Source organism: Pelobates fuscus, chromosome 2 (genome assembly GCF_036172605.1).
Source record: "Pelobates fuscus isolate aPelFus1 chromosome 2, aPelFus1.pri, whole genome shotgun sequence".
In the NCBI taxonomy this organism is placed as follows: Eukaryota; Metazoa; Chordata; class Amphibia; order Anura; family Pelobatidae; genus Pelobates; species Pelobates fuscus.
Window position 1 is genome coordinate 120,260,275 of NC_086318.1, and position 16,207 is coordinate 120,276,481.

Consider the following 16,207-nt stretch of genomic DNA (forward strand, 5'->3'; position numbering starts at 1 on the left):
ATAAATTTGGGATATTATTATTATTATTATTATTTATAAAGCGCCCCTGAGTGTGTAAATGAACACAAATGTATTCAGCAAAGATAGATACAGCAGTACCTAGTCTCACACTGGGATTAATGACACAATGACAATCTCCTATCTCCTGCTCAATTGCCACAGATAGTAGCTAGTTATATATATCAGTAAGTTAAACCAAGTCTCACACTAAGTTATATATATCAGTAAGTTAAACCTAGTCTCACACTAGAATCAATGACTCAGGCTCCTACTTGCACACAAGCACAGTAAGGGAGAAACACACTGTATCACTGCTGGTCTGTTTCCCTTAATAGCTGCAGTCAAAGTGTACGGAAGACTCCTGCTTGGAAAGGAACATTTACTGGCTGTCCCCTTGTGCATTCTTTTGTTTTCCTTCTCTTGATTGGACAGCTGATACAGCTCAAAAGACTGGGCAGACCTTTTGTTTATAATGGAAAACTAAGCTGCTTGTTTGCCCCCACCCAAAAAATGAATAATAAATAAATAAACACCCTCTTTCCATCCCACCCCCCTTTTTCTGGTGTCAGGAATGACACTCCGAATCATGATTTGCATGTGTTCATGTGTCATTTGTTCTGAGATTCTGGCACCTGACTGTTCAAAAATTGGACAAACAACCAATTGGCCTGATTTTCGAGAACTTGTCGTTCAGAACAAAATGATTCTCCTAGTCAGTTAATTATCACTGCTCTCTCACATTTGGAGTATTTGGTAGATATAACATTGTCTTGATATTTTCTCTATGTGTACTTTGTTTCACTTTTTTTAAGAATTTGTGCTGATTCTAAGAGATCACGTTGTCAAAATGTGAGATGTACTGGGTCTTTATATATTTGGTACTATATATAATTCAACTCCCTTAATCTGTTTCTCAATGACTGATGTGTCTATGTGATATTAAAGGATCACTATAGTGTCAGGAAAACAAACTCGTTTTCCTGACACTATACAACCCTTAGGTCCCCCCCACTCTCAGGGCCCCCCTCTCTTGGCGCTGAAGGAGTTAAAACCCCTTAAGTTACTTACTTTAATCCCTCGGCACTGGTGACCTCTCCTCCCACTCCGACGTCGGCTCCCGCGCGCGCATTCAAACAGTCTATAGGGAAGAATTTCTCAATGCTTTCCTAAGGATGTTCTGCACGCTGAATGCGATTTTCACATCCAGCGTCGCAGAAGCACCTCCAGCGGCTGTCACGAAGACAGCCACTAGAGGCTGGATTAACCCTGCAATGTAAACATAGCAGTTTCTCTGAAACTGCTATGTTTACATCTTAAGGGTTAAAACCTGGGGGACCTGGCACACAGACCACTTCATTGAGCTAAAGTGTTCTGGGTGACTATAGTGTCCCTTTAAGTGATCACTTTGTTAAAATGTGAGATGTATTGTGTTTTGTGTACTAGAGATCATTGCACTTTATATGTACACAGCTATGATACAGATACAACGAGGTAACCTCTATGTCGTTTTTAGATTTTTCTCTATTGGCATGAACATCTAATGTGAATACTACATTGGTATTGGTGTTCACTTTGTGTATTCACTTATATAGGATAATGTATAATGGGCCTATCTTTATGGCATATTACTATTTTGGCTACTCAACTGCTTAGTTGACTACTGCCCACAGCAGAGCTTACTAAAATGTGAGGTAGAATGTGTATAATAGGATAATGCAATGCACTTGGATGCCCATGACAATCTTTGATGTAAGCAAACACAATTCAAAGGCAGCAATGTTAATTAAACTCTAGATATTATCGTATCGAGATCAATATCGTGAGACTAACAATGAAATCATGGTAACGCCTGGCTTTATAATAATATGTCTTCTGATGTCAGTGCCATTAGTGGAAGAAAAAAAAATAGTCATGAAATTTGGATTGGGATACCTCTGATTACTTTTGTAGGATATAAGCTAAAAGTCATAAAATTATAGGTTGCCAAAGTCAAATTATAATGTAGGCCTACGTTTGAATGAGAATTCTGTTTTTGTGATGCTTCTCATAAAATGTCACCCTTTGGGAGTGAAACCTAAAATGATTTTCTTTACAACCCAAGTAGTTTATATTCAGAAGTAATTTTAAAAATGTAATTTATGTTGAAAGTGGATGTAATTAAATATGAAAAGAAATAATAGTACAATTAAATTACAATTATCCAATAATTCCTAGTAACATTTTCATTGAATGGAAATTAATTTAAATAGAAATCCTCTCTAGAAACTAATTTGAACGTTAAATGAAACCCTATTTTGCCATTTCTTTAAGCTGCTCTGCTGAGTGAATATATACAGTGGTGATGAATTACTAAACTTATCTGGAAAATGTCATCTATTGCTATACAACCTAGAATATAAACAAAAACAACATAGCACAAGAACAATATGTAAAGTTATATGTACCATATTATACCCTGTGCAAAGGTTACAGTTATTTGTACCAGAGCCTCTGGTCTGCTTCTGGACCTTTATGGCAGTATGGGTTAATTCTCACACAAAACTCTCACACACTCCATTAGAACTTTAGCAGCACACATGTACAGGAAAGAAAAGAAAAGCAAAATGGCAATAGTGGAAAACTATTTATTAATGGGTTACTTTAAATAAAAAAAAACAAAGTTACCCTTACTTGTACGCATCCACCAGAAAAAAATAATAAAGAAAAAAGCTAAAACGTACCTGTAATCCCATGCCAAGGCCAAGTTCTCCTGGCAGCCTGATTTTCCTTCAGTGATGTCACCCTCCACACACACTTTAAACACAAAATATGCGCAGAGTTGACATTAACTAATGATGCAGCTGTAGGTCCAGTTACACCTCTAGCAGCAGAGGTCTTTAACCCCTTAAGGACACATGACATGTGTGACATGTCATGATTCCCTTTTATTCCAGAAGTTTGGTCCTTAAGGCAGTGGCGTACACACAACCCATGGGGCCCCGGTGCGAAAACTGATCCGTGGGCCCCCCCCCCCCGCGCGCGCGCTTACTCTGCGCGGGCTGGGGCCGCAACACATGGCGGCGGGCACCTGGTCGCAAGGCTGCGACCCCTGCGACCACGTTATGTACGCCAGTGCATGCATAAACACATACACTTAAAGGACCACTACAGACACCCAGATCACATCAGCTCAATGAAGTGGTCTGGGTGCCAGGTCTCTCTAGTTTTAACCCTGCAGCTGAAAACATAGCAGTTTCAGAGAAACTGCCATGTTTCACTGAGGGTTAATCCAGCCTCTAGAGGCTGTCTCATTGACAGCCGCTAGAGGATTTTCTGCGTTTCTCACTGTGAAAATCACAGTGAGAAGACGCTGAACGTCCATAGGAAAGCATTGAGTAATGCTTTCCTATGGGCGGTTTGAATGCGCGCGTGGCTCTTGCCACGCATGCGCATTCGGAGCTGAGAGGCGGATCGGGGCGGAGAGATCCCCAGCGCCAAGTGAGTCCGGCGCTGGAGAAAGGTAAGTGCTTAAGACACACACGCACACATTAACTGACAGACACACACTCAGTGACAAACATACATACACACTCACTAACAGACACACACTCTAACACTAACACGCACACTCCAACACACACTCTAATACTAACACACACACACACACTCTAACACTAAGACAAACACTCTAACACTTACACACACACACACTCTAACACACACACACACACTCACTAACATACACTCACACACTAACACACACTCACACAAATTCACTAACATACACTCTCACACACACACACACTAACATACACTCACACACTAACACACACTCACACTAACACACTCACACACACACTCACACTAACATACACTCACACTAACATACACTCACACTAACACACACACACACACACTAACGAACATACACTAACACACTCACACACTAACACACACTCACTAACACACACTCACTAACACACACTCACTAACACACACTCACTAACATACACTCACTAACATACACTCACACACACACTAACTAACATACACTAACATACACTCACACAAACATACACTCACTAACATACACTCACTAACATACACTCACTAACATACACTCACACTAACACACACTCACACTAACACACACTCACACTAACACACACTCACACTAACACACACTCACACTAACACACACTCACTAACATACACTCACTAACATACACTCTCACACACACACTTTTTTTTGTTTTTGTTTTTCTATTTAATCCCCCCAGCCTCCTTACCTGTGGGAGAGCTGAGGGGATTCCCTGGGGTCCAGTGGTGTCACCCGGCGGGCAGTCAGGCTGGCGGGCACGCGAGGGAGCACTCTCCCCTGAGTGCTCCCTCTTCAGCTCCCTCGCGCGCCGCGTACTGATGCCGGAGCCGGAAGATGGCGTCATCTTCCGGCTCCGGTTTCAGTTCGGTGCGCGAGGGAGCTGAAGAGGGAGCACTCAGGGGAGAGTGCTCCCTCGCGCGCCCGCCAGCCTGACTGCTCGCCGGGTGTAAGCAGGGCCAGCCTCGGGGGGCCCGGAGGTGACCGGCTCCTGGGCCCCCCAGGAGAAGAGGCTGGCCCAGTGAGTACATACCTGGGTCGCAGGGCGGCCGGGCCCCCTGGTGGGCCGGGCCCGGTCGCAGCCGCGACCCCTGCGACCCCGGTATGTACGCCACTGCCTTAAGGGGTTAAATTAACACTATAGTCACCAAAACAGCTTTAGATTAATAAAGCTGTTTTTGTATAAAAATAATGTCCCTGCAGTCTCACTGCTCAATTCTCTACCATTTAGGAGTTAAATCACTTTGTTTATGCAGCCCTAGTCCCACCTCCCTGCATGCAACTTACACAGCCAACCTAGACACTTCCTGTAATGAGTCATCTAATGTATACTTCCCTTAAAGCAAACTGTGTTTCATTTAGAATTCCATATCTGCTGCTCTGTTAATAGCTTGCTAGACCCTGCAGAAGCATCCTATGTGTAATTAAAGTTCAGTTTAGAGAGCAGGAGATAAGAACTTTTAAAATATGTTACTATCTAACTGGAAGTGCAGCCATGTTTTTTTTTCATGCAGGCTGCGTCAGTTACAGTCAGTGGATGTGTGGCTAGGGCTGCATTAGCAGAAACAAATGTGATTTACCTCCTAAATGGCAGATAATTGAACAATGATATTTCAGATCAATACACAAAAATTAGTTGATTAAGCTAAAGTTTTTTTGGTGACTATTGTAGTGGAATGAACCTTTGGACGTTACACTTTATTCCTTCTATTGGCTGTCCATATCCTCCCTCCCCCCCCCCATTACTTAATATGTTTTTACTTATATTTTGTGTGGGGGACATATCACCCTGTCCCTGGATTATCCAGCTATTTACCCTGTTCGCATCTTTCTTCAGTAAATTGCATTTACCTCCCATATTATTAGTATTCTGTTCGACAACTTAACAAATCACCGAATGCCAGACACCCCATATGTGAAGTGAGCCGCTTGTTGACCCCAGTAACCTCGGTTAACACCTCCATAAACCGCAATAACACTAACATTCTACGTGGTGGCTGGGTGGCCACCGTTCGTATGTGCGAACACGTGACATCGGCCATCTTTAACCATGAAGAGAGACATCAGTGTTTGGACGTCAAGTACATGGAACTAAAATCGGACATTGGCGAACACCGCTGGGACTTCCACCTCCGGTTATGTTCGGCGGAATCCATACGAACAGAGTGGCGTTTGATACATGAGATGAGCTTATGCACGAAGAGTTCATTCATTAGTTTTAGTATGTTTTGTAACCCCAAAAGTGACCGCCCACACAGCCTGATTTCATGGAACCCTTTTGGGCAGGAGCCTCGTGTGCGGTCGGTCTAAACTATACCCCGGTGGTGTTTCGGCTGCATTTGTGGGATTTTACACTTTTCAGATACGTTGGGCGTTCAGATCCAGGCTATATGGGGGATATAGGACCTGAGGGGGTACCTTGTTGTTAACTGTATATTTTGGGGTGTTATTACTGTATATGTCCTGGACCTGAGAGTTAATAAAATTATGTGTATTTTGTCTCAGTCTATTCTCAGGTCCAGTGAGGAATGCCCCTGGAATATGTATTAGGAAACCCCTTGCTTAGGGATACACATAAAAGGCCGTGTGTGGCTCCATTAAAACCACTTATACCCCCAGAGTTGAGTGTCATCCAGTTGCTGGGGATGAGGTGGGAGATTCCTAGATTATTTTACGGTGTTTGGCTGTTCATTGAAATGTTATACTTGTTCCAGAATATATTTTGGAGTAACCAGCGGAGGAGAGTCCCTGCTAGGACTAGGGCTCCGCTACAACTATAGTGTCCCTTTAACTCTATATGTGCTGTGTTCATTACTGAAATTCTGTACATGCTTACTTCAAACACAAAAAAACACTTTAAATCATTGAAGTGGTCATGGCGCTTGCAGTAACCTTTTAAAGTTTACTGTACAAATACCAAAAAGTTGAGGGAGTGGCTAGAATGTTCACACAAAATGGTTTTACTGTTGCGTATGAAAGCGTAGGCTGGACTAATCACTGTGATGTTTTACAGACTCATGGGGTATATTTACAGCTTTCTAGAATCTCACGTTTATGTTTAACCATTACATTTTGCAAAGAGTCTTTTTTCAATGCTCCATTAACAATGAAAAAATATATAGCACTAATGTTTCATATTTATAAAAAAAAATGATTATTGTGGTATATGTGATATAAAACATACACAAACATAAAGGCTACAGATGATACTTGTGAGGGAAACTTCACTAAAGCTACAACTTCACTAAAGCTATTTACCTGCTTCTTCTGTCCTATGTTTTTAACATCCACTCCAGGGGGGCACTGATCTAACCAATCAGTGTTGTATCCCTAGGAATTCTGGAAAAGTGTATTGGGGATGTCTGACAGATTTACACATATGAAGTTGAAAGAGCCCCTCACCTTGCATCATCCTTAAAGGGGGAGAAGCGAGGGAGTCTGATCAGTGTGATTCATGCAGAGCAGGCTCATTTGCCAGGTTTCTCTATTGCTACTGTGTTAGTCAAAGCAGGGAGAATGAGGAGTTTGCTGCTGCTGCTGCTGCACAATGATGTCCTGTCTGTCATGTCCTGTCCAGTGGGTGAGTAATGAGGGGTGCTGAGAAACTCCCCTAACATTTATGACATACTTAGCAAAGTATTTCTTGGTTTATTTTGGTTTGTATATTTTTTTATATTCTTTATTTTTGGTGAGCAGAATATGTCATACAAGCTTATGACATGTCGGCAAAGACATAGAATGCAAGCAAAATTATGGAAATGAAACACAACATGTTAGAAGCACCTCTATGGTATAACTTTAGGCTAGTAAATGATTAGGCTGAATGCATGTATACTAACAAATAGTGAAAGAACCTCCACTTGGCCTTATAGGCAAGCTAGTTAGGAGTCTTACATAGAAGAAACTTAGCGTGTGATAACTTCAGCTGTAATGATCAAACAACTTGCCACGGATAGAGAGTTCGATCGCTGGGCTGTGAACTCAGACTATGCCTCATTGGGGCCACATAGAGTTCTGACACCCTGGAATGCCCTGGTATCAGACCTAGGAGCCCACTTGAGGGTTGGTATATTGTGTGGTAGTTGAGCTGACTTATTGGTGTTTTGATGAGTCAGCAACTGCCATTCCCATGTCCGACTGTGTCATCACACCACTTGGGCCTGATCATGAGAGGCTTCATCCACTGTTCGCAAGGTCTTAATCTGCAGGCTCTCAGAATGAGTTGATTTGCATGTTACCTCAAGTTCCAAACGTGCTCTCAGCTTTTCCCAAAATTCTTCAAAGGTTTGATGCAGGACATCATTGTGATCTTCATCAGGATCAGAGGAGTACATAGCCTCTGCCATCTTATGTGTCTGAATGACACCGCTGTCACAGACTTTCTGCCTTGTACCCTCAACACAGGACAGGACCCTTTCAAGAGGTGTACCTGGATCACCCCAACCAGCCCAAGAAGGGGAGATGGAGCACTAAACAGCCACATAATACAGGAGCAGAGATTGGCCCCCTCTACACTCCCTCAGGCGCCTGGGCCTCCAGGCCAACACACAAATCCATCAGTGTAGTCATCTGAAGACTGCAAGAGAACTCTCAGGATCAACCTCACTAGTTGCAGGGATACCGCAAAGGTAAGTAGCGTTGTCCGTGGGGTTTGATTGCAGGATTATTGCTCAGTTTCGGAGGCCATGAGTCAGAGCTCCCTTGAGACGTGTCCGACTGGAATGTCAGTCAGGCCCCACCCTGGTTTGTATATTTGTTTAATAGTGTTTCCTTGCTGGTTTAGTAAAAAAAAATTAAGTTATGCATGTCCCTTTAATTTTCCCTCTTCTTGACCTATTCTGGCTATTCCTAATCACAGTGTATCTGTAAATCACTAAACTATTATCTGATATTTACCACCTACCCCTCTTCCTTATCAGTATGTCACTTGTTTCTTGCATTAGAAAAGTCAAATTCCATTTAATCAATTATTTGTGATTTTCAAGATTGCAGCTTTAAAGAGAATTGCTCCTACACTGGTTTCAGACCTGATGACAAGAGGAAACTCTCCAAACCTTGTCTTTTATATTTATTATATATGGTCAGACCTGTAAAAAGTGTATCACTAGATGCTGCAATATTCCTGTTTTTTAATCATCTAACTTACTGGACTAACATGGCAGTTAGCGTATGTATGTGTGGACCCATGTGTATTTACATCATACACAAAAACAGAGAGTAAACTGTGATAATAACTGTTTTGTGACTTGTTCTTTAATATTTCTTCCAAAACATGAACTACATTGTTACAATACATACAGTAAATTTGTATTAAATTGTTAGAAAAGTGGGATGAATAGCATATTTATATAGAAAAATGTGTAGGCTTATTTTAAACCTAGCAAATTTTATCTTATTTTTTTTTCTCAGCTTTGTATGAGACCTACTCCATTTCATTTAAACTAAATAGTACGTTTTTAAAGAAATGTATATCTTTGCCATCTTTCCAATGCTTTATGTATTGCTTTCATGGATTACTAATGTGGGTCAATAAAATATAAAGCATCATCCAAGTGGAATTGATTTTGTTGTGATGTGTATGGGTAATGCAGTAAAATATTCCAGATACACATTGAATAGTTGCAGATAAAGGAATCAAGACAGCGTTATGGCTATGCTGCTATTACTGAACTTACTAAGCCCAGCACACACTATGAATGCATTGTTTGCGGTTGGTATAAAATATAGACTGAACAGTAAAGTAGATACAAATGTCAATGGGGAAAGCTAATACATAAGGTAGATTAGAAAAGATGATGATAGATTTTTTGTTACCTTGAAGCCATTTTTGCCATGGAAGTACATTTGGGATTCATTTCAATATTTAAGGGCACTTTAATGTGCAATAAGATGTGTTCTCTTCAAGAAAATTAGAAATGACAGTTCACTGATAGTAAAATTACTAAATACATTTGCTAGCGAATTTGCCAGTATAATGTTAGATCACATGTATTCCTACCTGAAACTAACATGTTTTGTGAATGACAGAACTCATTCATATGTGATGGACAGTTAAACCCAGAGCCAAGGCATTTATATCAAATCATTTCTTGGTCCTGGATAAAAAGTGATTTATATATTATTTTAATGATGATGAAAGCAGGTAGATGTTTTTTTTCTCCAATATGTGTGTGAGATGTCTTTCTTCCATTCTTCTAGACAGCATGAGTTTGCTTCTTTGGAATTATCAAAAGCATACTTGGTATTTGTGGTTGGGCTAAATGTGGGGTATGCATCGCTCGTTGAATAAAGGTTGGCTACGTCAGAGAGGTTTTCTGATGTTTGCTCAGATAATGCACATCCATGGCAGTTTATCTTTGTTCAGGATGTTACAATATAAAATGATTATTGGTGTATAGCTTAACTGAATGTTGAACATTTTCATAATGCTGCTCCAACATACCTATCCTCCCTCATACACAAGTATGTCCCGTCGAGACCCCTGCACTCAGCCCAAGACCTACGCCTATCCTCTGCCCGGATCCCCACCTCTGATGCTCGCCTTCAAGACTTCTCCAGGGCTGCACCTCTTCTGTGGAACTCCCTTCCCTCCTCAATCAGACTTTCACCCAGCCTCCACTCCTTCAAAAAATCTCTGAAAACTCACTTCTTCATTAAAGCGTATCAATTACACTGTCAGCAGGTTTCTCATCCCCCACCCCATGACTCCTTTCCTGCAACTGTCAAAAATGACCTACCAAGCACTCAATAAACCCTTCTCTAACAAACTATTTAATTCCCCTACTTTAACCCTTTGTGTCACTATACCCCACTCCCTTCTCTAACAAACGATTTAATTCCCCTACTTTAAACCTTTGTGTCACTATACCCCACTCCCTCTAGCATGTAAGCTCATCGAGCAGGGCCCTCAACCCCCTCTGTTCCTGTACGTCCAGTGGTCTGATTTCAATTATGTGTCTGTTAGTCCACCCATTGTACAGCGCTACAGAATTTGTTGGCGCTATATAAATAATAAAATAATAATAATAATAATAATATATTACTGTAAATGTAGCAAAGAGACCAGTGTGTGTGTGTGTGTGTGTGAGTGTAAAGAAGAGTGTGGGGCCAATAAGAGGAGCCTGCAGTGGTAGGCTATTTCACATTAGATTCTTTCTTAGTGCACATTCCTCTGGAATAGTTTTTGCAGAATAGTTTGGTGCTTACTCTAGGTGCAAAGTTTGGTGTTGTCCTTAATGGCTCCTCTCTGTGGAAGGGTCACAGCCAGAACAGCATTCCATTTTAATTCTGAAGAACACTGGGCTTGTTTAACAACTCTTTCTTTCCTTTTTTCTTGGACATGCCCTTTGTATGAAATGTATAAGGTTGTTGTCTAAATATCTGGGTCTTCAATGTAGAGAATGACTCTTTAAATTGTTCTTCACTTGTAGTGAGGCCCTTTGTTTTGTGCACTAGATTGTTTCATGTGTTTTAGCATTATTGTATAATGGAGAAAGACAGCAAAGCATCACTATTATGGACTAGTGTAACAAGAATTTGTTGAATAATTATCATCAAGTGATGGTCGTTCTATGGTGGTGAAACTAGCAAATGCTAACACACGGACAATCAATAAACCAAATTAGTGTGCATTCTAAAATATTGTCAGAAATATCATGTAGTGTGTCAACTGAGTGTAGAATTACATTGGGTCATGCACCATTAGTGAATCTGACATAATGCCTGATATTATGTCAATAGGGAGTAAACATCGAGACACATCAGCAGAAAATTTCATTAGATGTAAGCTAGGTGAGTGTAACATATGCCATTATTATCATCAATTCACTAAACTGTGAATCGACAAAGTAAGAAAACATAACCAAAATACCTAAGCATACAAAACCAGTATGACTTTTATGATGTTCAATTCACAAATTCCTTTTAAATTGTCCTGTTTAGTTAATAATCCTTAGGTTTTTTTTTTTTTTTGCATGTTAAATAAGAGTAATGTCTATAAAAAGTGGTCTTCTTTCATCTCAGTTTTCACTTTAAAGACAAATCGAAGACATAAAATTACTTTTTCTTTTAGAATATGGTACAAAACATGAAATTATATGCTAATAAGCAGCACACACTGTCCTTATTTTTATGCATTAGGAATTTACACCTCATGCATTTTAAATTGTATTAAAAAGTAAAAATGGTTCCATAACATTGTTAATTTACAAACATCATATATAAAATTAAGTTTTTGATAACTGAAAATATAAAGAAAAAAAGTACATATCCTGCATTATACATTTTGGTTCCATATTATTATTAACAATTGTGTGTTTTATTCCTTACAATGTAAGTGAAGGCAGTAATTAGTGATTGGCAATTGATTTGGAATTTTTCTCTAAGCTACAAGCAACTCATGCCCATTATATTTAACAGGGGACTCAGCTCAGTATAGATTGATGGCTACTACGGTTCCCACTATGTCTACTGGTTCATATCTAAGATAAAAATGTTTAGATTTCCAGCAAAATCCTAATGCAGAACCAAATGAGAAATTTAGTTACAGTATTAGGGGAATTTAGGGGTTTTCCCTTTAATTCCTGCAAAATGTAAATGCTCCATGTATTTTGCATTATGGCAAGAAATAATTTTTGGGGAAGTTATCTTTTTCTCTGGGGGCTCTGCTCATGTTTAGCATGCTTTTTGCAAACAGGTAAAGTTAGACAAGGTTTTTGTGAGCAGTCAACTCGATTTGCACAAGAAATGTGCTGCTCATATTTTTTGACATGGATAAACTTTCTAACTCTAAATTTGTTCTGAAAAAGCATGTACTCAACCTCTGTACATCATATACACAACCATGAGTTTTGCTTCATATTCTAAGTGAGGCAAGGAGAAAGCCGATAAAATTAAACATCATGTGGACAACTCTCCAAGTTGGCTGCTGGCAAAAGGCAAGTAAATGACTGTGAAATAATTCAAGACTTGTCCTGCCTAGCAAAGTTTAAGTTGAATGTGTTCCTCCAACACGTAACCCGGATGTGAGTAAAACATTTTTTTTTTGCTATATCTATAAATTAATACATTTACTACACACTCAGCACACTTTACATTATTTCCAGAGTAAAATGGGAAAACATCCCTTTTCTTTTCTTTTTTTCTTTTTTTTTTGTTCACTTCTTTTAATACATCTTGTGTACTGGGAGCAGTATGAACTATCACCATATCATTAAAGAAAAAAAATATAAGAGTATGACTTCACATTTAAGTGTAACATTAAAAAAGTACAAAATCTTAAAGTTTGAAAACTATTCTCTTGCAAAGAAATGTGAACAGTATATTTGTTGAATGCTCACATTTCAAAGCTTGTACCCTTGGGGGACATCAGTCCACATTAATTATGGATTAGCAGGGAAATTTCTAGTTTGTGGTCTCAACGATACACGAAGATGGACTTCCAAGATCAGAAACACCAGCTTACACTAAATCAGAGACCCATGAGAAACGGATACTTTAGCCTAGAGCAATAAATACAATAGAAGAAAGATCTGCTGAACATAGTCTTTTAAGAAATGTTTCAGTGCAGATTCAATTTTGTATTAAGTTATCAGGATGATATAAAGCCAAGGAGAGATTATATGAGCAGACAATGCAATTCATAAGTAGAGAGAGAAAAAAAAAAAAAATGAAACACACTTGGAAATAGGAAATCAATTTGCTATAAGTTAAATTTAAAAATCTGATTTATAAAAAAAACAGAAAACAATTGCAAAATCGTCAATAAAACATATTGGTAACAAAATAAGTAATTCATAAAAACACATTTGTATGATTAACCTACTGGCTAGTGCTCTAGGCTATTATGCTGAGGCTATTATATTACGCTGAGATAGCACTTCCTGTCAGACAGGACCTGATACCACGTTAAGCAGGTACAGGAGGGGAGGGGGGTGTGGCTTGCTTGGGGGGAATGAGACACATAGAGGGGCTTGCTTAGAGGGGATGAGACACATAGAGGGGCTTGCTTGGGGTGGATGAGACACATAGAGGAGCTTGCTTGGGGGGATGAGACACAGAGAGGGGGGAATGAGACACATGAAGGGGCTTGCTTGGTGGGGGATGAGACACATGGAGGGGTTTTCTTGGGGGAACAATGAGACACATGGAGGGGCTTGGGGGGATGGGACACATGGAGGTGCTTAAGAGGGATAGGATGCATTGAGGGGCTTGCTTGGGAGGGAATGAGACACATGGAAGTGTTTGGGGGATGGGACACATGGAGGGGCTTACTATGGAGGGAATAAGACATATGAAGGGGCTTAGGGGGGATAGGGGCTTGAAAGGGCCTGGGGGGGAATGAGATACATGGAGGGGTTGGGGAGAATGGGAAACATGGAGGGGCTTGGGGGCTAATTGGACACATGCAGGGGTTTGGAGGGCAGGAAACAAGACACATGGAGGGACTGAGTGAGAGACAATGAGACACTTGGGGGATGAAATACATGGAGGGGCTGAGGATGAGATACATGGATTGCTGGGGTGGTGAGACACATGGAAGTGCTGGGGGAGAGGGTGAGACACATGGAGGGGCTGAGGGATAGGAATGAGACACATGGAAGGCCAGGGGGGGTGAGAAACAGTGGAGCTGGGGGTGAATGAGACACATTGGGGATGTTGAGACACATGTAGGGACAGAAGAAGAGGTATTGAGATATATGGAGTCCCGCCAGGTCAATTTTTGCACTGGGGCCCACTGGTTTCTAGTTACGCCTATGGGTAAACTTAAAGAGGAACCCTTAAATTAACTTGGAACAAAAATTCAAGGTGAGACACTAATGGAGTTTGTCTGCAATTTACTCAATTTCAACCTAAAATAAAACACTTATCTTATGCCTCAGAGTTTTAACTATAAAGAAACTAAATAAGCACTTGAAATTTGCACAGTTTTACAAATTTCATTAACTTCTCATATCTACTTGCAAATCATCTGGACAATAGGCAGCTTACATGGTTAAGACTGTTTCAGCAACAGCCAGCTGATTTATACCTAAGAACTTTCATAATACGCAAATTAAACTTCATTTGTATAAATATTTATATTATTTTTGTAGTTTTTTTTCTATAGAAGGCAGAAAATCAACACATGACTTTGTTGCAGATTTTTGGGACATGCATCACTCACTTTGATTTAATAAATCCAAAATAAATGACTCTCTGTGTTTTATAAAGGTGTGTAATAATAAAACCAAGATTATTACTATTATTTTTACTATTATTATAATTATTTGTATAACTTGACTTACCAAAAACAGGCAAAAGATCAATCTATTTATCTGTATAAATACCATCTGTATTTGACCTACTACAAATATATGTGTCTTTTAATAATCCATCTTTTAATGCAATAGTAATCGTGACAGGAACCTTCACTAGGCAAATAAGAGGCAGCACAACAAGATATTAGTTGTATGAAAACTTCCAGCTATGGCTCTGCTGTTTTCATCATTTCTTGAGCTCTCTTGACCCGGTGTCATTCTTTTGTAATCAGACCAAAGGAACTGATTTCTCTCAATGTGAGCTCAAGATGAAAATTGTACAGAGGTCACTTAAGATGGCAGAATGAGGTGAGATATTTTGGTGACTTGTCCACCAGAATTTAATTCTCTAGAGAATATCTCAGTGCAATTCTAATAAAAAGCAATGGACAGCACTTGAAAAATATCAACATCAAGTACAATAGTGCAGAGATCCTTCAAAGTCGTCTCTAAGGAAATCACAGAATATTGGAAGTCTGCTCTGATGAACACGACTCAAAAGGCTACGCGAATGCGTTCACTAAAAGTCCTATATTTGTTATTACATTTAATCCTAATCTCTTCAAAGTTCCAGATTTAGAACAGGCAAGGTTGATCCTAAGAATTAGTTGAGAACTATTTAAATCCGTATTTAAGGGCTGTCAGATCTGAAGACAAACACAAGTAATATCTCAAAAAATAATAGAAATCATGCCAATAACATACTGACTTACACTCTATTTGTATATGTAGCTTTAGCACTAGTATAATTTTAAAAATGTATATTCTCACCATCTTTTCTGAAATATCACTCTTTGACATTAAAGTCAATTAACTGGAAATGTTGCAGATTTCTTAACTTTTGTCAGACGTTTCTACATTTTTAATTGCTATTATCAGAAAGCATATAGAAGATTTACCATTTCAAACAACCTAGCAAGGTGCAAAAATTATCTTGGGTTTTATTCATTAAGTAGTGAGTTTTTGTGCCTTGAGAATCAACTTGAAAAAAATGCATCAAAAAACGTTAGACAAAAATATGCAATACAGTTGACTTTGAGATTTTGTTTTTAATCCTACTATACTAATTTGAACAATTTTATGGAATTTAGTGTATCATGCCACCACAACTCTTACAGTTTAATGAGAATGGACTAGTTAATGTAGAAGGGCTCAACTGAGTGGGTTTAATGTTTAACAAGGACAATCTGTACAAGGTGCTAAATGGTAAAATCCTACTACCTAATTAGGATAACAAGTATTTAGTATAAAGTAGAATGTTTAATGGGGATAAAACAAAAGACAATTAATTATAATTTATACGTAAGTACCCTAGTTGAGTATTTAAAAGTTA